The sequence below is a fragment of the Hemitrygon akajei genome, chromosome 5 (genome assembly GCF_048418815.1).
Source record: "Hemitrygon akajei chromosome 5, sHemAka1.3, whole genome shotgun sequence".
NCBI lineage: Eukaryota > Metazoa > Chordata > Chondrichthyes > Myliobatiformes > Dasyatidae > Hemitrygon > Hemitrygon akajei.
This window is the reverse complement of record NC_133128.1, coordinates 181,326,468-181,351,241: the sequence shown is the minus strand read 5'-3', so window position 1 is coordinate 181,351,241 and position 24,774 is coordinate 181,326,468. Positions and strand designations below refer to the sequence as shown.

The 24,774-nt window shown below is 37.5% G+C and overlaps 1 protein-coding gene across 14 annotated transcripts in view; it reads left to right on the top strand.

The window, feature by feature from the left end:
* baz2ba (bromodomain adjacent to zinc finger domain, 2Ba) overlaps positions 1-24,774 on the top strand; it is a 253,351-nt gene that overhangs the window by 72,282 nt on the left and 156,295 nt on the right. For 11 of the 14 annotated variants that reach the window (XR_012099099.1, XR_012099098.1, XM_073047384.1 and 8 more), the window contains exon 1: positions 12,563-12,691. The exons of 2 other annotated variants lie outside the window; for them this stretch is intronic. The gene's annotated coding sequence lies outside the window, so the exon portion shown is untranslated. Of the gene's footprint in view, positions 1-12,553; positions 12,692-24,774 lie in introns of those variants that run through there. One more of the 14 variants, XM_073047373.1, reaches the window with a different exon arrangement.

Sequence of the window (24,774 nt, the reverse complement as noted above, 5' to 3'; positions counted from 1 at the left end):
CGATGATCTTCTCAGCTGACCTCACTATCCACTGTAGGCTCTTGCGATCTGAGATGGTGCAATTTCCGAACCAGGCAGTGATGCAGCTGCTCAGGATGCTCTCAACACAACCTCTGTAGAATGTGATGAGGATGGGGAGGGGGAGTGGGAGTGGGAGATGGACTTTCCTCAGCCTTCGCAGAAAGTAGAGACGCTGCTGGGCTTTCTTGGCAATGGAGGTGGTGTTGAGGGACCAGGTGAGATTCTCCGCCAGGTGAACACCAAGAAATTCGGTGCGCTTAACGATCTCTGCGGAGGAGCTGTCGATGTTCAGTGGAGAGTGGTCGCTCCGTGCCCTCGTGAAGTCAGCAACCATCTCTTTTGTTTTGTTCACATTCAGAGACAGGTTGTTGGCTCTGCACCAGTCCGTTAGCTGCTGCACCTCCTCTCTATATGCTGACTCATCGTTCTTGCTGATGAGACACACCACGGTTGTGTCATCGGCGAACGATGATGAGGTTCGAGCTGTGTGTTGCAGCACAGTCGTGGGTCAGCAGATTGAACAGCAGTGGACTGAGCACACAGCCCTGGGGGGCCCCCGTGCTCAGTGTGATGGTGTTGGAGATGCTGCTTCCGATCCGGACTGACTGAGGTCTCCCAGTCAGGAAGTCTAGTATCCAGTGTGATCACTGTTCAAATTGAAACTGCAGGGAATATAAAAGCATTTTACTTCATGATTTTTGAGATCACCGTCTCATTCTGGTGAAACTTTGTCACACCATCATCAATGCAAGTATAGGGATAAGTAATCCAAGCCAAGTTTCTGTCCTAAGCCAGGCTGATTTTTAAAAATATATATATAGTTCAGTACCAGTGTAATTAATATCAATACAGCTGACTTTTCTAATTAGGTGTTTGACTTGCAAAATCAAACTACATATTAAAAAAAGATGTGATGAATACTTAGTATGAATGGAGAGAGAAATAGTGTTAGTATTTCAGGTCTGTGATATTTCATTAGATCATGAAAGGTCACTAGACTGACTTAGAAGATTTACTCTGTGCTGCCTGATCTACTGAGCAGTTCCAAAAAATTCAGGTTTTTATTGTTAACTTTTATCTTTTGTACAAATGTACCCAAATCCTTTGATACAGCTTATCTAGTTTCTTAGAAGCATTTTGTACTATTCTTCCCAACAGATTGAGCAACCTTCTATTTGCTCTCTTTATACTTCATCTTGTTATCCTGCCTCACTATGCAATCTTTGTTGGATTCTCACAGTTTACCATTTACCTTTGTATCATCAGCACTTGGTCCCTTCATCCAAGTCCTTCTGAGTGGAAATGGAAAAAAATTATCTTTGTACTCTACTGAAGGTTCCCGGTTCCTTCCTACTTTTATCTTTTTATTCAGTCCTCCATTCAACTAAGGATCATCTTAACTCTATTAAGACCTTATTATATCCTTAAAAGCATGTCTTGGTGGTCTATCATGTGACTTTTCAAAATCCAGATGCACCACAATTGCTAGGTTTCTCTTATCTATCCTCCACGAAAGTTCTCAGAATTGTCCATTACAATTGCCCTATCATAAAACTTGGATTCTATACCCATGCTTTGCTTTGCTGTCACTTCCATTATTTCCTTGACAGTGGCATTTCTGCACTGTAATACATTTTTAGTAAAATTGTAAGTTTATTAGTAGAATTGCAAACACAAGAAATTCTGCAGATGCTGGAAATTCAAAGCAACATAGATAAAATACTGGAGGAACTCAGCAGGTCAGGTGGCATCTATGGAAAAGGGTAAATCCAAAGGATTGTAATGAACGACATGCTAGTCCGTATTAATAAAATGATGAGCTTGAATTTCTTAAACAATATAGAAATATAGAATTATTGCATGGGCAATTTGTCATATTCTTGCAGAGCCACGCAGTGACTTTCTTGTATGCATGATGTTCAAGGAATCTTGCGCTGATGTTTCGTAAACCCTGAGCTGTCAATGATCTTCACACAGTGATACTTTTTAACACTTAAGTTCAATCCCCACCATATTGTGTGTTGGGGGTGGGGAGGCTCGGTTCCAAAATCAAAGGTTCTCAATAACAGCAGCAACTTCAGTTAAAAGTGTTTGAATAATATGCTTTGGGTGGAGAAGACTGAGCATGCATCTCCAGCAATGATCAATCATCGTGACAGGGAACGTATTAAATCATTCAGGATGCCAGTCCACCTCAAGCACCACCATCCCACTGCTTCCCAAACAAAGCAATGTATCTGAACTGGAATATTAGAAAACACCTGATTGGTCAGATATGGTTTAATGATTGTCGTCAGTGGCAAATTCAACATTACCTCAGCTAAGGGCTGCTTGCTTTAAACTTGCAATCTTTTTTCTTTTAAGTATTAGTTTTCTATTTGAGACTCCCTTTTGTGTTGCAGAATCAAAACCGCACACCAATTGGCATTATCACTTTGTATCTATGATGTAGATCAGAGACTGTTGATTTACGTGGTACCTATTGCATTGGCTTCTGTGTAGATGCATCACTCATGAGACAGCTTTACATTGCAATTGTGTTCTGCAATTGAATTTCAACTTTAAATCATTGACATAGCCCATTAAAGAACAGTGCACTGTGCTGCAGAATTTATAAGCCTATTTGTTAGAATCAGGCAGTTCTGCAGGCAAACCATTCTAATTATGATCCAGTGTAATGTGTTTTTTAATCTGGTTCTGCCTAGAGTTCAAAAAGAACTTTAAGATTTGATAAAGTAACGTACTGAACAAGTTAGGACTTTATTCTGCCAAGATTGGAAAATGAAGGGATATTTGATAGAGGTACGCAAAATTGAGGGGTGGAAATGGGCTTTTTTGCCCACTGAGGTTGGGTGCAACTAGATCTAGAGGTTGTGGGTAAAATGTGAAATATTTATGGGGAACATCCAGGGAAATCCTCATCACTCAGAGGAACAAGCTGCCAGCGCGAGTGGTAGATGTGGTTTGATTTCAACACTTAAGACAAATTTGGGTAGGAATGTGGATGGAAGGGTTATGAAGGGCTATGGTCTTCTTGTAGGCTGGTAGGACTAGGCAGGTTAATAGTTCAGCATGGACGAGTTGGGCCGAAGTGCCTGCTTTTGTGCTGTAAATAATTTCCCCTTTTTCTTCACTTTGCATTTTTGTGGGGTTAACTTAACTTTTATTAATAGATAGATTCTGTTCATTGTTTTGTGTATTTTATCATAATAGATTTCCAGAACAAGTTGTGTTTATTTGAAGATTAAATGGAAAATTTTTGTCCTGCTTTATTATAATTTATAATTGTGCCAAGTGAAGACACTTTCTAATTCGCTGAAAGACAGAAATTGCTGTGTTCTGCAAGTTGAGGCTGGCTTAAGTAAAACAATGTCATGTCAAGATTTGCATCAGAAATGATATAAATTGAAAAGCGTCATTGTAAGTATATGAAGACTACTTTGAAACTTAGTTTTGAACGTTTGTAAGTGGTTTGTCGAATGCATGTTTTCAATGATAATGTGCCTTTTTCAGAAAAGGTGTGATTGATGGAATGTGCATGATTGATTATTGATCATGTGCCAGAACCCTTGGAACAAATTGGGGAAAACTGTTTACATGATAAAGTCTGTGAGCTTGTCTTCATCAGGATATCATTTTAATTGACCACAATCTATATGAACACCTGAAGTTGTAATCTATATTATAATAACTGTAGACCTTGATCCAATTGGACAAAGTTATTCTAATGGGTTGTGTATTACAAAAGAAATGGCAACGACTGGTACTAATATTATTGATAAAAGCTGTTCATTTATTAGCAACTATGGATTAGAAAATGTACTGGTATTTTTATTGGGTATTTAATATATTTATAATTATGTCATGTTCAATTGAAATGTCATATTGATCAGTAATTGCACTGAGTTTTGCACGGAAAATTTTCTGCAAGTAGTTTATAGATTCAATGGGCAAATGATGAGACTTTGTAATCTGAAATTCTATTCATAATATGGTAAAATATCACAGATCAACTGATTTGGTTTGCAACAATTGTTGGTGTGTCATCAAAAAGAATATATCAAATAACATTTTTAAAAGATTTTTTGTGGAGTAATAAGCAAACTGTAGTGAATTATAAGTAGCCACATAAGGTTTGGATAATTGTTAATTGCAAAAGCTTTGTGGTTTGAAGAATGTGTCGTTCTTGATAATTGCTATCTTGCAACATAGCCATTTATCACTTAATCTCTTTAATATGAATTTTGTTGTTTTTCCCATCTTGCTTTCTGCAAAGAGAACATGTAAATGCACAGTGCAGCTATAGATAAACCAATGAGTCAAATTTTAAAAAAACCTACCCCACAAGTGAGCTAACACAAGGATCTGCCTCAGGTATAATTTTTTGTAAGTTAGTAAAATTGCTGAGTCCAGTGACCAAACACTACGTTTAATCTAGTTATTTCAGGGAATGACTCATTGCTGATTTATAGTTTTAAAAAGTGGTTGGCTCTGAATATCACCAGATATTAGATTTAAAAATGAAAGAGTTGACGGTGCACATTATAAAGTTAACATCTGTGTTAGGCAAATCCAGTAATCTCTATAGTGGACAAAAAAAAAGTAGTTGACATTATGCCAATAGCCTGGTTGTTGGATTACATAAAAATAAGACATTAGAAAATAATTTCTGATAAACATAGCAGTTTTCTTCAGAGCAAAGGTCAGCATTAGATACACAGAACATTAAATTCCTTTAATTTAGCACAAGATAAAGACAATGAGACAATCTAAATAGTATAACGAATTAGATAAATACCTTGGGGGTGGGGGGGGGGGGAAGCAGCCATGGGATTTATTTGTTTATTTATGGATCACTTGAGATGCAGCACAGAGTAGGCCCTGCCAGCTCTTCGAGCTGCGCCGCGCAACAATCCCCATACTTAATCCGAGCCTAATCACGGGACAATTTACAATGACCAGTTAACCAACCAATCTTTGAATGTGCAAGGGAATTGGCGCACTGAGAGGAGGCCCAAGTGGTCACGGGGAGAATGTACAAACTCCTTGTAGACAGCTGCGGGAATTGAACCCTGGTACTGTAAAGTGTTGTGCTAACCACTACGCTACTGTGACTCCCTAGTCAGACAAAATTTCTTGTCTTACTGTGTAGTTTTTCCTCAAATAAATATTACTGTTATAATTAATAACTATAGAGTACTTTTCATATAGATAATCTAGTTTAAAGTTTGTTACAATGGGATAAAAATACAAACATGAAAATAAAAGACGAAGATGATTTAAAAAGAAGGTTAAATAAATATGTTCTGAGCTGCCATTTTAAGTGTCAAGCGAGTCTGCATCCCTTGGAGTTTTAGGTATTAAATTTCACTGTTTAGGAGTGTAGTTCAAAAAAAACTTACCTCCCTATCATCTTTTGAAGGAAATTGTTTACATTAGTAGTTTTGTGGTTGCTGTTACCTTGGCTGTAATTTGTAGTTTAATTTATTATTATTGCAACCATATGAGGCAAGTAGCAGTATATTTATTCCAATTATATTTTGAAGGTTAACTGCAAATTTTCAAAATTTTGCTTAGTTCTATTAAAACAGTTTTAGTCATTTAAAATATGAACACTTTTTCCAGTTGGTTTAGAAATGAACCATCACTTGAATATTGCCACAGAAATGTTGTCAAATCTTCTAGTTGAAGAATGTAATGTAAAGATAATCACACAAAGGGCTTATTTTGTCCGGAATAGTAGCTTCTAATTCACCGGAGCAGCCCAGTTTAAGACTCGAGCACAATCGAGAAATATGACTTTCACAGTTGTTGCACACTGCACAGAGCAGCGATGCTGCATCACAAAATTGTTAAATGATGCAGAAGTATAGCTCAACTAAACACCTGCTAGACTTGTTTGTCATGTGGATGATTGGCAAACAAAAGCCAAAGCTACAGACAAAACCAAATCAAGCAAAACTAAGATTTTAGGGCCATTAGCACCATGTGCTTTAATTGGTGGATGCTTATTAGCAACCAAACAATGAAAATATTAATTGAATCAAATGAAAATTTGCTTGGTTTAAATTCAATCTCTGTAGAAAATTTTTATCTGTAATTAGCCGGAGTTGGATGTATTATCATGATCAAAATTTTTATATGCTGAATTGCAACTTTTTAAGCAATAAAGATGTATTATGTGTATTGTAACCTTGGCTCCAGAAAAGGTTCACTGCTTCACTGCTAGCAGCTGTTATTTGCTTATAATGTAGGCTATTATGTCGCTGCCTTCTTGAAAGGATATTATTTTCTGAACAAATTTATAGGTTTTGATGCAGGAGTATAGTATTACACCTAGTGCAATTTTTTTCAGAAGCCTAATGTCTATTCTGTTTGGGAATATTTCTCTGTAGGTATAGAATGCTGGTAGTTGTTTGAGGAACAGGTTAAATTTAGTTGGTGAAAAGAATGATCAGCATGTCATTGGCTTGTAACAAAAAAAGGACCATCTTTCTCTCCCTAAGGTATTGTAAGAACTATTGTTTGCTTTTCCCCCCTAAATTCCATAAATGGTAAGTCAGTCAGACATTATCTTTGTGGCGGGGGGTGGGGGGGGGGGGAGAAGAAACAGTTAACATTTCAAAGCTACAACCCTGCATCAAAAGTGGTAAAGTGGTGGGGGAGAGGAAATGAGAGGGCAAGGGAGAGGTGGATCTGATAAAGCAAATATCTCTGATAGGGTGAAGCCAGGCCAGCATTGCTGAGGTGCTTCGACTGCTAATAGTGCCACCTGGTTGATTAATAAGGGAAATCAGACCAAGATAAAGTAAGTGTTAAATTGTATTCGTGAAAATTGTGAAATACAGACCAAAACAGTTCTTGAGACTGAAATCAAAAGGAGAATGCTGGAAATTCTATAAGATCTTCAATAGCTGCCCAATGGCTTGGGCAGAGCTTTAATCTGCCAGAGAAAAAATGTTTATGCTTGTCCCTGAAGATCAGGAGCCTTCAAGAACTACTTAAAAACTAACCAATTAACTTGTGTGAAATATGGTAAACTGAAAAATTAAACTTGAACTCAGTGCTTTAACTGATTTCAATATACATACATTTGTTCCTTCACTTTTTTCCCACCAGATGGGTGAATGGATTGTTTCTGTACTAAAAAGATGCATATTCAGTGGACAGATTTACCCCTATAAGTTCACGTTTGTAATGAAATATAACTAAGAAATTTGTGAAGATTGGCCAGCATTGTGTGAATTCTGTATTTGCATGGGAATTCCTTTGGAAAAATACCATAAATAGTGGTGCTAGAAAGTTTGTGAACCCTGTACAATTTTCTCTATTTCTGCGTAAATATGGCCTAAAATGGGATCAGATCTTCACACGACTTGATAAAGAAAACCCAATTAAATAACACCAAAATTATACTTATTTATTGTGAAAAATTATCCAATATTACATGTATTTATTAGAAAAAGTATGTGAACCTTTGCTTTCAGTAACTGGTGTGACACCCTTGTACAGCAATAACTTTAACCAAACGTTTCTAGTAACTGTTGATCAGTCTTGTACATTGGCTTAGAGGAATTTTACGCCATTCCTCATTACAAAACTGCTTCAACTCTGGGATGTTGGTGGGCTTTCCTGCATGAATTGCTTACTTCAGGTCTGTCCACAACATTTCTATAGGATTAAGGTCAGGACTTTGACTTGGCTGTTCCAAAACAATTTTTTTCTTATTAAACCATTCTGTTGTTGATTTAGTCTTGTTTTTCTGATCATTGTCTTGTTGCAATATGCATCTTCTATTAAGCTTCAGGTAATGAATTTTACTGTCGTTCTCCAGTAAAAAAATGTCTTGATTCAATTTTGAATTCATTGTTCCCTTAATGATTGCAAGCTGCCCAGGCCCTGAGGCAGCAAAACGGGCCCAAATTCTGCCAAAAGGTTTAACTTTTGTCCCATAAGTCCACAGAATATTGCCCCATAAGCATTGTAGAACACTCAGGTGGTCTTTTGCAAACTTGAGATGTGCAGCAATTTTTTTTACTCCATGGTATCCTTCCATGAACACCATTCTTGTTCAGTGATTTTCTTATAGTGGACACATAAACAGAGACTTTAGCAAGTTCTAGAGATTTCTACAGTTCTTTTGCTGTTACCCTTGGGTTCTTCTTCACCTCCTTCAGCACTGTACTGTGTGCTTTTAGTGTGATCTTTGCAGGATGCCCACTCCTAGAGAGAGTAGCAACAGTACTGAGTTTCCTCCATTTGATGACAATTTCTTTTATGTGGACTGATGATGCTTTTGTAGCCTTTTCCAGTTTAATGCATCTCTACAATTCTTCTTCTAAGGTCCTCTGAAACTTGTTTTGATCCAGGCATGGTGCACATAAACAGATCTTTTTTGAGAAGAGTAGGCTCTGTCATTAACCTGACTTTTTTTTAATGGGGCAAGGCACCTCTTCAACCCACACCTCCAATCTAATTTCATTGATTGAAACACCTGACTCTAAATAGCTTTTGTCGAAGGCATTACCCAGTGGTTCACGTGATTTTTCCAACAAATGTATGTAATATTGGATCATTTTTCTCAATAAATAAATGAGCAAGTGTAATGTGTTTGTTTTATTTATTTAATTGGGTTCTCTTAGGGCTTGTGTGAAGATTTGATCACATTTTAGGTCATATGCAAAAATAAGAGAAAGTTCTAAAGGATGAACAAACTTTCTAGTACCGCTATTTGTCAATTTTTTTCTAGTTTGCTCATCTTTCATCTGAGGAGTGGAGTTGTGTAGCCTTTTTCTTGGTAATGTGCAATCTCCACCCTCCCACACAAAATATATTTCGTATCCTTGGTGGTCTGACTGGTGTTTAACATGGAGTATTAGTTCAATAACTAGGAAGGTGGGAGATCACATTTAGAGTATTGGGTTCTCTGTCTTTTGTTTTGAAATTATGGGCTTGGATTCATTGATAGAGAAAGCTAGCTTCTCTGACAACCATTTGTAGAAATGTGAGCATCCTGTTAGTGATGCAAGAAGAGTCTTGGGGTTAAACTTGTAGGTGTCATTCAGAAAGCCTGATTATTTCAAGTTATTTAGTTTTCAAGACCATACTCGAAACACACAGCTCAATTTAGGTAAATGTTCTGTATTCTCCTGATTTGATGTTTAGATCAGAACTGAAAAATAAAATTGTTCTCTAATAAAAATGTAATTTACAGCTGTTTAGTAGATCTGCATGTTCTAGGCCTTTTCAGAGAACATTTGGTAACTATTAGTATGGGCTTAGATTAAACTGGAAAAAAACAGTTGTATTCTCTCTGAAGCATTAAAGCATGTTGTGACAATCTGAATCCATTCATACAGTGATGATTTTGTGTCTTAAATTAGTGGACTGTCTTTTTCAGGCTTTTATTGTATGTTAGGGATCTAAATAGTTAAATGCTGGTCCCTCTCTCTTCTTCCTATGTAAGGTGTAACAATTTCAAGCAGAGATCACTGGTAAACTATGAAGAATGTTAATGTTTGCTTGCTTTCTCTATTTTTCGCCTAAAGGTACATGTACGGTTGTTTACTTTTAGACTGCATTTTAACTTGGCTGGGAATGGCTAAACATGCTGGGAATCAGTGATCTTTTGGTCTGTTTCACCACTTACAGTTTGTAAAGTACCCTTTACGTTTCTGTATCCAACGGAGGAAAATGTTTCCTGGGGGGGATTATTAGGTGTTAAATTTTTTAAAACATATTCAATATTCCTTATTGGTTTGTGACATTGCTTAAACTTATTATGGTATTGCTTATTCTCTTTCACAAGGATTAGTTTTCGTAAAACCGAAAGAAAATGTTCGTAAGGTTGAGATTGCATGTCTGTTGCCAGGAATTGTATGTCTGAGCCCTCGGGTTCCTACTATTAAAGCATAGCTTTTAACTGGATGTTTTTGATCTCTGGAGAGCAAATGGTTGCACAGAAGGCACAGTGATTTTATGAAATTATCTTCACCACCAAGGAGTAACCTTTTTCCTTTGTCTTGCTTTTCATATGCTTATCCTCTGCATTATGCATATTCTGTGTGACTGGGGTTGTAAATCCCTGCACAGCTGACACTTGCTAAGCATTTTACAATGTACTTCCAAGTAGCTTCTTCATTTGCTGTTCATTAAATTAACATATGTTGTTTATTTGGGTTAAATAAACAGGGATAGGTATTTACTTTGTTTGATTTGTCTACAGTTAGTACAATTTTTGGATAATAAAATTTGCACAGCAGCTACGTGTTCAAAACAAGCTGTCTTGCAGACTATCATATTTGTACCATAGCATAACATTATATAATTAGATTTATACTTTTTTCATTCTGCATTGCTGTAATACTAAAACTCATACAATTTTAATTTTGCTGCAGTTGTGTCATTTCTTGTTTCAAAAACATGTTCTACTATGATTAATTGGCAAATTATTATAATTAAATGAAAAGGAGCATTGTAATTCGTTAAAGGGCATGCATATAGTTCCACAAATTATTCTATGTGCCTATTTTGTACGATTTACATGAGAATTGTAAAATGGTTGTACCCAAAATAGTTTTGTGCATAAATTTTATACTGTCAAGATTAAGTCAAAATCATGAAGTATTTGTTTTGATTTTAAATTGCACTTTAACTGTTCACTACTGTAGTATTGCTCAAATTTGAATTTTATATCAATAAATTTTATTAGAAAGAGTTTAGTAAAAAAAAATCCCAAATCTGAAACGTCAATTCATTTTATTTGAAGGGTAATATCTGGTACATGAACCTGTTTCTTTTTTCCACTGATGAGGTGTGTTTTTCTTAACTTTGTCTGATCCTGCAAGAGGCATCTTCATGGATTATCTGGGGAGTAATCCTTTCTTATCATGACCCAAAAAATATTCTTTTGTCTCACCACCGAGACATCAAGTGCACCATTCCATTGAAGGTTTCCAACTCCCCAGCATAACATGAAATTTGCCTGTTTTCTTCAGTACATCTGAAAATGCTCGGCTCTCACTTAACCTCAGATCATGTATGTACTACTTGATACACAGTAAGGAATATGGACTTGATAACAGCCAGAATCACCAAATAGCTGTTATGTTTTGAAATCAATCAATTTTTTTTTACATTTTTATAAACAAAAATGCCTAAGACTTGTAAAAACGATGGTCAGTTTAATCTGGTATGCTCATCCGTGGCCACCTCTGCTGCCACAATTCGGGCCACTCTCAGGTTGGAGGAACAACACTTCATATTCTGTCTGAGTAGCCTCCAACCTGACAGCATGAACATTGATTTCCCCAACTTCCAGTAATTTCTCCCTCGCTTCCCCCCCTCCATTCCCCATTCTGATTCTCTCCCTTACCCCCCCAAAAGTTTTTTTGAAAACACAAACACACACAACTGACATTATTAAAAAACTGTTTGGTCTAAGCATGGTGTCGCATCCAATGGCCACACAGGTGCTAGCGACCAACACTAGTGCACTCATTATTGTCTGTTCAGCAACTCCCCGTCCCAATTAAGTGGCATAGTGTCCCAAATAAATAAAGGGAATCCTGGCAATTTTCGAGATGAGTTTTTGTTCTTTAAGATTTTTCCCAATTTACCAGAATCCACTGCATTTGGTTTTGCCTTGTGAAGCTGTAACAGGGTTGTGAATGACAAATATGTTAAGCATTCATTAAGAACAGTTTTAATAGTAGTTTTAGAATTTCTGGAGAAATGCTCATTTAGATCATTGCCATAAGACAATACAGGCTTTATTATGACTGATTTATTCTCCTCAACCCTATTCTCCTTCTCCCCCACCCCATGACTTTTGATGCCCTTACTAATCAAGAACCTATCAACATCCGCTTTAAATATACCCAATGACTTTGCCTCCAGGGCCTTCTATGGCAATGAATTCCACAGATTCACCACCCTCTGGTGAAAAAAAATCTGAATTGTAATACGAATATATTGACTAAAATGCCTGTGTTAGATCCACTCCCTTACAGCTGAGATGATGTGGGCTGTATAATTTGCTGTTTGGGAAATTTGGCATTAAGTGAACCTGTGAAGTATAGACTCTCACACTGAGAATTGGAAACATCTGAGAAAGTGAAGCATTTGGTCAAAGTTCCTGCTTCCATGTTTTCAGTCTAATATTCCACTTGCACTAACTCCATTTCCTTGGCGGGGAGCGAGTAATTCATGTGTCCATGCTTCATTGTCAATCAGCTGAGTGTTGAACAGCCATCTGTGGGTATCTGTAAAATGTTTTGAAGTTGCATGAGGGCCTCATTGGGCATGTGATTGTCGTGTTTGAGCCTCATGAAGATGGCCACTTTCACCATTGGTGAAGACATTATTGCAGAAGTTTATGATGTGATGCTCAAGACCGACTCTTCAATCTCATTCCAGGTATGCACATTTTGGCTGAGATGACTGCCTGCAGCTTGGACCTTCTTTGCTGCTATGCCAAAAGCATCCAAGTCGTCGATGAACATCGTAATAGAGCATCGGTGTCTAGCTGAGTGGTGCTTGGACCTTCCTCCATCCTCCACTATCAATTTTCTACAACTGTTTGTCTCCACCTTCTGCTCTTGCTCATCTGTAATGTGAAAACACAAATATCTCTTATTGGAGTCACTGAAGTAAGAATATTGAAGGAAAGGTGAGGATGAATGATTGGTCTTGAGGGGGAAATTAAAATTTTTGCCTTGTTAAACATGATGCAGAAACTTTGCGTTTTCACACTGCTTGCAGTCTTCCTGTTTTCAAATAATTGAGATGATAAAATTCAGACCTATGTCAGATAACAGTCGTTGGTACTTGCCTGACTTTCCCAAATGGCCACTTTTTGATTCTTTATTAGAACAGATGGTAGATACAAATAGTAATGCTCCATAAAACCAAATGGAAATCATGACTATTTCCTAAGTTGAAAAGATGACAGATTTAAAAACTGTTTCCCGTCAATGCAGTCATGCTGAGAAGTTAGAAAATTGATGTTTTGATGGGTTTGAGTTTATTTTGCCCCCTACAACAATCATTCCACAGAAAAAGTCACTTAGATCACATTTCTTCCCCATTCTGATGTTTGGACTAAACAATAACTGAACATCTTGACCATGTCAGGATGTTTTTGGGCATTAACTTGCTGCCACATAATTGGCTGACTATATATTTCCATCAATGAGTAGGTGTACCTATTGAAGTGGCTACAGAGTGTAAGTAAGAGTTTGAACTAATAGTGACTTGCTCATTTTTTTTACTACATTCCTTGTCAGGTTATTACCAATAAGTTAACTTTTAGTTGTTAGTGGATTAAAACGAAAATGTGTTATTCTGACTGTCGTACTAATGAAACAAATACAAGCCACCTCAGCACTAGATTTCTTACGTAGCCCTGAATTAATTCTGAGCAATTTTATTGAAACAAGATATTTTTAGGTTTCTGGATTTTCCTTCAACGATGTTAAATTTATTTAAACCTGGAATTATGCAGAATATGTGAATTGGAGATGGCTTAATATGGTAACTGTACAAACATCTGATATAAACCCGTCATATGGGTAAAGTACATTTAAAATCCTAACTTTCAAATTTAAAATACCAATCAAAAGTTTTTACCAAATAGTGTTCTGTTAGTTTTTTCAGAAGCATTATGTTGGACGTCTGTATAGTGACTAGCATCATCCTGTAAGCATTGTGGTCTTCGATGTAGAATGGCACAAATTTACCTTGAATACATCATAAAAATTGCAAAGGAAATTGTTTTCATTGATGCAAAGGAACATTTAAAATCATTCTTGAATATAATTGACATTCACGTTCTTGTACTTTTTAAGACTAAGGCATAATGTCATATGATATGAGATTTTACTAATATGTGGATCTGTTTGCCTGTGAACTCCAGTCCCCTGAACTTACGCATGTTAAATCTTGTACACCTGCAGTTTCCAAATTGAGTGTTGGGGCATTAAGCAGCAATAGAGCCTCTAGCTACATTATTGGGTGATGAGATTGGGCCACAACGATTTCCCATCTCAAAATTCCTCTGGGAGCAAAGTCAATTCCCTAGACAAAACTTTTGGTGTTCCTGATTTTCTAAAATTCTGATACATTTAAATATTAAAAAGTAACTTTCATTTTAAAGTTTTTAATTTAAAAGTGAAAATAGAGCAAAGTAGGGTTGATTTTGTACATTTGGGGCTCTCCACTGATCCAATGAGCAGAGAGAGAATTTGTCAGGTTCATGGGAAGGTTTCAATGATGAACAGATAAAACATTACCTAATGTTAATATTTAAGTCATATCAAGTTGCTTTAAAACATTTAACAGTACATATAATTAGAAACTATAAAAGTTTACTCACTCCTTAACCTGCCACTGCTATGGTGAGAGCAAATTGCTCACCATAAACTCCTGGGAGAATTCAGAGGCGCTGCTTACAAGGAAGTGACCAGTGGAGATTAGCTATTGGGTATGGACAGTAACCCACACCCTGATGCTAGTGAATATTTCCAACACTTGACTGAAAAATGACAAGAGTTTGAAGTTGCCAATGATTCCAGTAAGATCTTGACACATTTTGAAAGTTTCTGTGATCGTGTTGCAGAAATCATTCTTACTGGTAATAACCTGTTTTATAAATGCATTGTATTGTTTATTACCTGGAATGAATATATTGGCTATTTTGGCACACAGACTATACTCTTGTAGTTCTGTAGTAGTAAATAAAGAAATGAGCAGTTTTCTGAGAATAGAAAATACACTATCAACTGTTTTGCCTTTGAAATAAGAGTCGAGGAGTTTTATGAAATGCATTTTCCGGCCTGCACCTTCCATTAGTAGAAAGACATTGTGTTGACAGCCTGGTTATTACAGATCCATGCTGATGACTTTGTTGCTGGGATTATCTCTTGTAGCATCAGCCATCTGCTGTAATCTTGTCCAAAGAGAAATTGTGCAGGAATGCTTAGTGAGTCCATTTTTACATGGTTTTAAAATGCAACTTGACTATTGCCACTAACATTTCAGCAACCAGGCTTTTAATTAAAATACCTTCCATTTGTTTAAAGTAGTTAAATTTTTTCTTATGCCTACTGTTTATGAATAATTATTTACTAGCATCATGAAAAAAATCTTGAATTAGTAATGCAATAGCAATGGAATATAATTTTGAAATGACATTTTGAGAGGGACTGTATGAAAAAATACTTCTTGAAAAGAAAACTTGTATAGTTATTTATAATTTTGCATGATAAATATGTTCTGTACCAGCTTAAGTTTTATTCCTATTTAAATAGTGCTCATTTTAATTAGCATTCGAAGTATGTACAGAAAAGGGAGACGATACAGTAGTGTAGTGGTTAGTACAACACTTTACAGTACAGTACAGGCGACTCAGGTTCAATTCCTGCAACTGCCTCAGAGGAGTTTGTACCTTCTCCCTGTAACAGCGTCGGTTTCCTCCGGGTGCTGCGGTTTCCACCCAGAGTCCAGTGACCTACTGGTTGAAAGTTTAGTTAGTCATTGTAAATTATCCTGTGATTAGGCTAGTATTAAATTGGGTGATTGCTGGGTGGTGTGGCTTGAAGGCTGGATGGGTCAACTCCACACTGTATGTCAATGGAATTCTAAAAAAACTTTTGATCTACTGACAAGTAAGATTTTGATGAAGATCTGACTAGCAATGCAAATTAAAGACAAATGACATCATTCCTTGCCCAGATTTGCATGCAACTTGCTAATGTTTATCACTTCGATGAATATCAGATAAAATCGACACTTCTTTCACCTTCATAAAATTATGTCAGAGGCACTTAATTCATATTGTTGCAAATTATTGCATTCACTTTCATGATATGTGTGTTGCTACTTAGGTCATCATTTGTTGTTCTTGAACCTAGTGGCTTACAAAGTCATCTTACAGGATAGTGTAGAGCTACTACTAATTTTATTTGTAAGTTTTGGCTAAATTTAGGCCAGACCATTCAAGGATGGTTGTTTTTTGTACGATTATCAAAACAAAAATATTCCTACATATGTTCTTTTGACTAAATGAATATAAGTGTATTTCTTTCCTTTAAGCATTTAAATATGAATTTTCTTACCCCAGTACACAGGGGGAAAGGTTGCACCTTTATTAAACATCTTAGTACTTTTGCTTTGTTTTTAAATATGAAAATTAGCTTCATGTGCAATGTAAAATATGAAATATATTAAGATGTTAAATAGATTGAGCTTCTGTAAAATAGATGTCCACGCTGATTATAACAAGGGCAAATAGCAGATGATATTATTTGGAATCTAGAAATATTATAAGTTGGGATACATGGGTAATTTTTCCCCATTAGCTTAATTTTTATTCCTATTAAAATAGAGTGCTCTTGCAACCATTAAAGCTCCATCTGTCAAATGCGGAGCTATGGCAACATGGCTACTGACTGCATATTCCTGTTGAAATTATGCTGTCAGCCACTCTATTTATTGCCTTGAATTAACATTCTTTTTAAATACTGAAGGGTAACTGGAAAAAAGTTGGAATATTGTTTTGAGGATTTTCAAGCAAATTTGTATTTGTAGAATGTACCAGTTACATTGTTCTACTATTTATCATGGTTTCCATTCCTTCCTCCACTTTCCACTATTAAATTCTTTAAAAAGAACAATCATGATGATTTACAAAAGCTCATGTATTGGAATTTGAAGTCCTGACTTACTTACCAACCTAAGTATGAACGCTGTAAAGTAAGTTCAACTTATGCAGTCATTTTGTTTCTTCAATGAATTTATTTAAGTTGGGAGAGAAGTAACTTTATTTTTGTTAAAGCAGTTAAGCAGTAAAATTTTTAAGATGTTTAAGCAGTAAAATTTCTGTATAGTTCAAAGTTCATAGGGAATGAAAGTCTCTAATTTTGGTCATATTGTGTAGGTTTGGTGTAAATGTATAATGCAGTTATAAATGTCTTGCTCTAACATTGAGCAACATCTAACTATCATTACAGCACTTTTAATCCCAGTGTAGTACACATCAGCCTGGTTTCCTCTGAGTAATTTAACAATTCAGTATCAATTATTGAGTGTTTCATTAAGACTATTATATTTGAATGTGCACAGTATACAGAATAAAGTAGATGAACTTGTAGCACAGCAACAGATTGGCATGTGTGATGCTGTAGGCATCACTGAATCGTGGCAGAAAGAAGATTATAACAGGGAGCTTAACATCCAAGGATGTGCATTGTATTGAAAGGCCAGGCAGGTAGGCAATGGGGGAGGCGTGGCTCTGTTGGTTTTTAAAAAAAAATGAAATCAAATCATTAGAAAGAGGTGGCATAGGCTCAGCAGGTGTTGAATCATTCTGGCTAGAGGTAAGGAACAGCAGGGGTAAAAAGAGCATGATGGAGTTATACAGACCACCAAACAGTAGTGAGGATGTTGCCTACAACTTACAACAGGAGATACAAAATGCATGCCAAAAGGGCAACGTTATGATAGTCATAGGGGATTTCAACATGCAGGTAGATTTAAGGAAAATCCAAGTTGGTGCTGAATTCCCAGAGGGGAATTTTCTAGAAAGCCTATGTGATGGCTTTTTAGAGCAGCTCATAGTTGAGTTCATTAGGGGGTCAGCTGTTCTGGAATGGGTGTTGTGTAATGAACTGGAATTGATTAGAGAGCTTAAGGTAAAGGAACTCTTGGGGAGACCGTGATCATAATATGATAGAATTAATCCTGGAATTTGAGAAGGAGAAGCTAAAGTCAAATGTATCAGTATTACAATGAGTAAAGCAAATTACAGAGGCATGAGAGAGGTTGGCCAGAATTGATTGGGAAAGAACACTGGCAGCGATGATGGCAGAGCAGCAATGGCTGAAATTTCTCAGAGCATCCCAAAGAGGAAGAAGCATTCTAAAGGCAGGATGATACAAGCATACCTGGAAAGAGAAGTCAAAGCTAACATAAAAGATTCAGGGGGCATATAACAGCAAAAAATAGTGGGAAGTGAGAGGATTGGGAAACTTTTAAAAACCAACAGAAGAAACTTTTAAAATAAAGTCATAAAAAAGGAAAAGATGGAATATGAAGGTAAAGCTAGCCAGTAATATTAAAGAGGATACCAAAAGTTTCTTCAGATACATAGTGCAAAAGAGGCAAGAGTAGATATCGGGATGCTGGGCAGGTGGAAATGGTGGACAAATTAAGTATTTTGCATCAGTCTTCACTGTGGAGGACACTAGCAGTTTACCTGAAGTTCGAGAATGTCAGGGGCCAGAAATGTGTGAATGTGCCATTACTTGGGAGAAGGTTCTTGTGAAAATGAAGGTAGATAAGCCACCTGGATCAGATGGTATCCCTGCTAGGGTCCTGAAAGAAGTGGCTGAAGAGATTGTGGAGGCATTAGTATTGATCTTCCAAGAATCTATCGATCCCATCATGGTTCCAGAGGACTGGAAAATTGCAAATATCGCACCACACTTCAGGAAGGGAGAGATGCAGAAGAAAGGAAACTGTAGGCCATTTAGTCTGACCTCAGTGTTTGGGAAGATGTTGGAGTCGATTGTTAAGGATGTGGTTTCAGAGTACTTGGAGGCACACCAAGTAACTAAGCTGTAGTCAGTATAATTTCTTCAAGGGAAAATCTTGGCTGACAAATCTGTTGGAATTCTTTGAAGAAATAATAAGCAGGATAGACAAAGGAGAATCGATGGATGTTGTGTACTTGCATTATCAGAAGGCCTTTGACAAGGTGCCACACACGAGGCTGCTTAACAAGTTAAGTGCCCCATAGTATTATAGGAAAGATAGTAGCATGGATAAAGCAATGGCTGATTGGCAGGAGGCAAACAGTGGGAATAAAGGGAACCTTTTCAAGTTGGCTGTCAGTGACTAGTGGTATTCTACATCTGTGTAGGACTGCTTTTTAAGTTATATGTCAATGATTTGGATGACAGAATCTCAGAAAGGCAGTGTCAATTATTAAGGACCCCCAGCACCCAAGGAATGCCCTTTTCTCACTGTTACCATCAAGTAGGGGGTACAGAAGCCTGAAGGCAAACACTCACTGATTCAGGAACACCTTCTTCCCCTCTGCCATCCGATTCCTTAATGGAAGTTGAATCCTTGGACACAACTTCACTTTTTTTAATATACAGTATTTCTGTTTTTTGCAAGGTTTTAAAATGTATTCAAATTATGTATCCTGTAATTGATTTACTTAACCATATAACAATTACAGCACGGAAACAGGCCATCTCGGCCCTTCTAGTCTGTGCCGAATGCTACTCTCACCTAGTCCCACCTACCTGCACTCAGCCCATAACCCTCCATTCCTTTCCTGTCCATGTACCTATACAATTCTTTTAAAATGACAAAATCGAACCTGCCTCTACCACTTGTTTATTTATTATCATTTTATTTATTTATTTATTTATTTATTTTTCCTCTTCTAGATTATGTATTGCATTGAACTGCTGCTGCTAAGTTAATAAATTTCACATCACATGCCGGTGATAATAAATCTGATTCTGATTTTTAATCGATGGCTTTGTATCTAAGTTTGTGGACGAGGTGAAGATGGGTGTAGGTGCAGGTAGTTTTGAACAAGTAGAGATGCTACAGAAAGGCTTAGACCAATTAGGAGAATGGTCAGAGAAGTGGCAGATGGAATGCAGTGTCAGGAAGTATATGGTCTTGCACTTTGGTAGAAGAAATAAAATGGTAGACTATTTTCTAAATGGAGAGGAAATTTAAAATTCTGAGGTGCAAATGGGAGCCCTCATGCAGGATTCCCGGAAGGTTAATTTGGAGGTTGAGTCTCTGTTGAAAGGCCTTGATGGAGTGGATGTGGAGAGGATGTTTCCTATGGTGGGGGAAGCATAGGACCAGAGAACACAGCCTCAGAATAGAGGGGCGTCCTAAATGGAAATAGAAGGAATTTGTTTACCCAGGGTGGTGAATCTGTGGAAGTTGTTGCCAAGGGCAGCTGTGAAGGCTAAGTCATTGGATATATTTAAGGCAGATTGATAGATTTTTGATCAGTCAGGGCATCAGGAGATCGGGGCTGTGAGGGAAAATGGATCATCCATATTGAAACAGTGGAGCAGGGTCAAATGGCCTAATTCTGCTCTTGTGTCTTATGGTCTCATTATTTAAAGGGTAGCTGCACCACTTGGCATGGTATCAATTTATACCTATCAGAAAGCATTACCTTGGATTTCTGATCTAAAATAGGGTGGTAGTTGTAGCTCAACTTGCCAGAAAAATCCTTTATATCTAATAATTACTTATTTGAATATAGAAACCAAATCTTGTTTGCTGGCTGTTGACTCCTTTAGCGAAGAGTAGATGTGTGATTTCAAGTGAGCATGGAATTGAAATTCTTTGGGATCAGACATAAAAATAAAATTCTTTAGGTGGAGGAGGAAAAGTCCTCAACAAGACTGAACAAAACTCAACAAAAGTGAATGCAGGCTCACTTTTAACATTTAAGAAAAACTTCGACAAGTACATGGATGAGAGGGGTTTGGAGGGATATGGTCTAGGTGCAGTTCAGTGGGACTAGGCAGAAAAATGGTTTGGCACAGCCAAGAAGGGCCAAAAGGCTTGTTTCTGTGCTGTAATGTTGTACGGTTCTAAGAGCCATTTTTTCATTAGGTGATAGGAGAGATTTCTGTTGAGACTTTGAATGATTGCAGGTTGTATTTAACAAAAAAAATCTAAGATTCTGTTGTGATTTTTGAATTTTTGACTGCTAGTACATATTCTATTATTTTTTTGCATGATGCATGTTATAATTGAGTAGGTGAGAAAGATTTCAGAATTTGTTAGTTTAAAACTCTCTGAATTCAAGTTGGAGCAGCAATGGTGCTAGTTAGGAAGTTAATTTAATGTAATGTTTAAAATGTTGCTTTTGAAATTAGGAATCTCAGATCTTCAACTATATCATTGATCCTGCAGTTTAAATGCTTGATTACTGATTAGTTGGGTTTTAGTTGCTAATGATTCAAAGGACAGGACACAACATGCCTTAGAGAAATATTTGAAATATTGTGGCTTTAATTTCATCTTGGATTGAATAGATGGGCAGATTGTCAATTTTGTTTCCCCTTTGGAATATTAGCAGGAACATTCCTGTTTGGTTATACAGTTATTAGCTTGGGAATAACTTATACTAATGCCATGTCACACTGGAGGGAAAATGTTTACTTGGGTTGTGGTAATGGTTGATGGAGTGAATTAATAATTGGCTTTTTACCTCTAGGGTCTAAGTTTAAATATAGCACAGAATGATGGTCAATAATTTACCTTGTAAAAGAATTCCAAATAAATGTGGGCAACCAATCTCAAAGGTTTCTGCTGAACAGGAAGCACATGACCAAACTGCCTTGATTATGTGGATCCATGTAATCGTTGCCAAGGGAACTGCGTCAGCCATTATTATTTTAAGGAGAGCACAATACTTTCCATGTGTCTTTGGGCTGGTGAGGCCTGTCGGCACCCATCCCTCTCCAGGCCAGACTACAGCTGATGTTATCCAACTCAGTGGCTCACCCTGGTCTTGAACAAGTGGCCATTGTAGTTGTTTGGGGATCCAACAACTGTTTGTCATCCAACCTGGCCGGTGACTTTGTCGACGAGGTCCTTCGCCTATATTAACACCAGCCCTTCACATTGTTTAGCTGCCAGCCAAAGTAGTGTACTGGAGTGTGCCACAGGGAGGCAGAAGTGAGAGATTTTGGAGATGGATGAGGACCAGTGATGCCCGTCCACCCTACTGGGTTCTTTCCTCAGCGCCCCTACAACCTGGGCAGGTTGCGGGATCCATAACCATAACAATACCTTCCAGCACTGGTTGGTTGGGCAGTATGGAAAATAGAATAATAAATAGGAAATTGTAGCAAGAACTGTATAAAATACTAGCTTTACTATTGTTTGGTTTTGATAATCTTACAGGAAGAATCTAAATACTGGCAGAAATTATGATGATGAGTCACAAGGAAAGTCGAGTTGTACTTAAAGTGGCTTTCTCTGGAACAGAGATTGCCAAGGAGATATTTAATTGAGATATAAACCTCAGGTGTATAGAAAGAAACTGATTTTCTTCCTTGAGAAGAGGAATAGTGTATAGTTTGAAGGTAGATTTAGGCAAACAGGTTTTATGCCAATGTGTGGTGAGATTCTTTAACTTGCTGCCTAAAGAGATGGTTGAGGCAAAATACTCATCATATCTAAAAGTTTTAGGTAAAACAAAATTGCTGGTGTATCTCAGTGAGCCAGTCAGCATCTGTGGAAAGAATCACAAACACAAAATCTGCAGATGCTAAAGATCCAAAGCAATGTACGCAAAATGCTGGAGGATCTCAGAAGGTCAGACTGCATTTATAGCAAAGAGTAAAAGGGCCCACCTTTTTATTCAAGCATCTTCCCCTTTCCCAACCCTGAAGAAGGGTCTCTCCCTGAAAATTCGACTAGTTACTCTTTTCTGTAGATGGCTGCTTGACCTCCAGCACTTTGCGTGTGTTGGTGTAGTGAGATGGGTAGGCAATGCTTACATTAAGACCCTTCATCTGATTGTTTACTTCCCTCTACAAATGCTGCCTGCTCTGTCCAGCAGTTTTTTCCTCTCTATTTTCCAACATCTGTAGTCTCTTTCATCTCCACATTTTAAAATTAGCTGGATGAGCATATGAAATGGCACCCTTTGGGACTAATGGGCCGAGAGCTGAAGTTGCATTGCTCTCTATGGCAACTTCCACCTTGCACAGATGTATTGTTACTAATTACTTTCATGATCCTACAGTAATAAGAATCCACACTGGTAGGTCCTAACCTGATTACAACTTTTTTGTTAAACAAAATGGACATTATTTAAAAAAAAACAAGTTGTTTAGCATATTTCTGCTGCAATTTTGGGAAAATCTCACTTTCAAATTGGAATCTTTATGATTGTGTGCCTTTCTCAAAATATTTCCTGTTTTTATCACCTGCCTCAATGGAAGAGCAGTCTTGTGAAAAGCCGCAGGAAATTGAAAATTTAAAAACACTGAAGATTTTTTTAGAATGAACAGGTTAGGCAGCATCATGAGCAGAGAAACAGCTGATTGCTGAGCTTCAGTGGGTTGGAGAAGAATGTGGAGGAGGGAATAAAAAGAATAATTTGTGATAGTGGAAAGTACCTGATGAAATGATAAGGTGGGCGATAGCACAAAATGGAAGAATTAGCAAGAGTAACATGGAGTGAATACTGCAAACCTGAAATAAATACAGGCAATCCCCATTTAAACCGCCATTTGGTAATGGAAATTTGACCTTGCATAACTCTCAAATCACTGCGTAGAAATTTTTGAGATAGGGAATAAGATTCATTCGCACAGACAAAGTAAAGCAAGTAAACACAACTCGGGTGTCTTGATGCATGTGCAGATCACATAGCTTTGCGTTACAGAAAATCACGATCTGGACTATTTTCTAGGAATGAGCCCCTGAGTAATGCAAGGATTGCATGAGTAATGCAAGGATTGCATGAGTATTGATTGTGAGGCTTTATTAATCTTGAATCTTGAAGGCTGTGAGGCAGTAATTCAAAACAGAGAAAACTGGTTCTGGAGAAGGCCATTCAACCCTCTCGTGTCTGCTCTGCCATTCAATATGGCTGACTTTTTAAAATTATTCTGATGTCCTCGCTTCTTTCAGTACCCATAGTTCTATCATTGACCGAGCCTCCACAACTCTCTAGCGTAGAAAATTCCAAAGAGTCGTCACCCTTTGGCGGAAATAGAACTCCTCATTTCAGTCATCAGGCAATGAAGGTGTCAGCCTGAAGCATTGGCTATTTATTTCTGTGTGTGTGTGTGTGTGTCTGTGTGTCTGTCTGTCTGTCAAGATTTTCAGCATCTGCAGAATCTCTTGATAATCTAATTGGCTACATGGTGAGACATGAAATGAGTGAACCTGAAGGCAGAACACAAGGTTAATGGCAGGATTCTTTGTGTGGAGGGTCAGAGAGATCTTGAAGTCCAAGTCCATGGATCCCTTAAAGTTGCAATGCATGTTGGTAGTGTTATTGAGACGTATGGTGTATTGGCCCTCAGTTAGGGGATTGAATTCAAGAGTTGCATGGTAATGTTGCATCTCCGTAAAACTCTGGTCAGACCACACTTGGAGTTGTCATCGTCGTCGTCATCATCATCATCAACATGTGCGTGTTGTATGACACAGGCAATCATCTCATGACCATGATTGTTCATGTCAAATTTTTCTGCATAAGTTTTTTGCTATTGCTGCCTTCTGGGCAGTGTCTTTACAAGATGAGTGACCTCAGTCATTATTACGTAATACTCTTCAGAGATTGGTCTGCCTGGCATCAGTGGTCGCATAACTAGGAACTGTGATATGCACCAGCTGCTCATTTAACCATCCACCACCGGCTCCCATGTTCACGTGACTCTGATCAGGGGGCTAAGCAGGTGCTGTAACTTGCCCAAGGGTGACCTGCAGGCTAACAGAAGGATAGGGCACAATACACCTTCCTTTGGTTGAGACATATCTCCACCTCACCACACTTGGAATATTGTGTTCACTTCTGTTTGCCTCATTAGGAAGGATATAGAAGTTTTAGAAGCTGATTAGCTGTGGAAATTTACCTGGATTAGAGAATATATGAGGAAAGAATGAGTAAGCTAGGGCTTTTCTCTTTGGGGCTGAGATGTGAAGTATAGATAGAGTTGGCAGCCTGTGCCTTTTTCC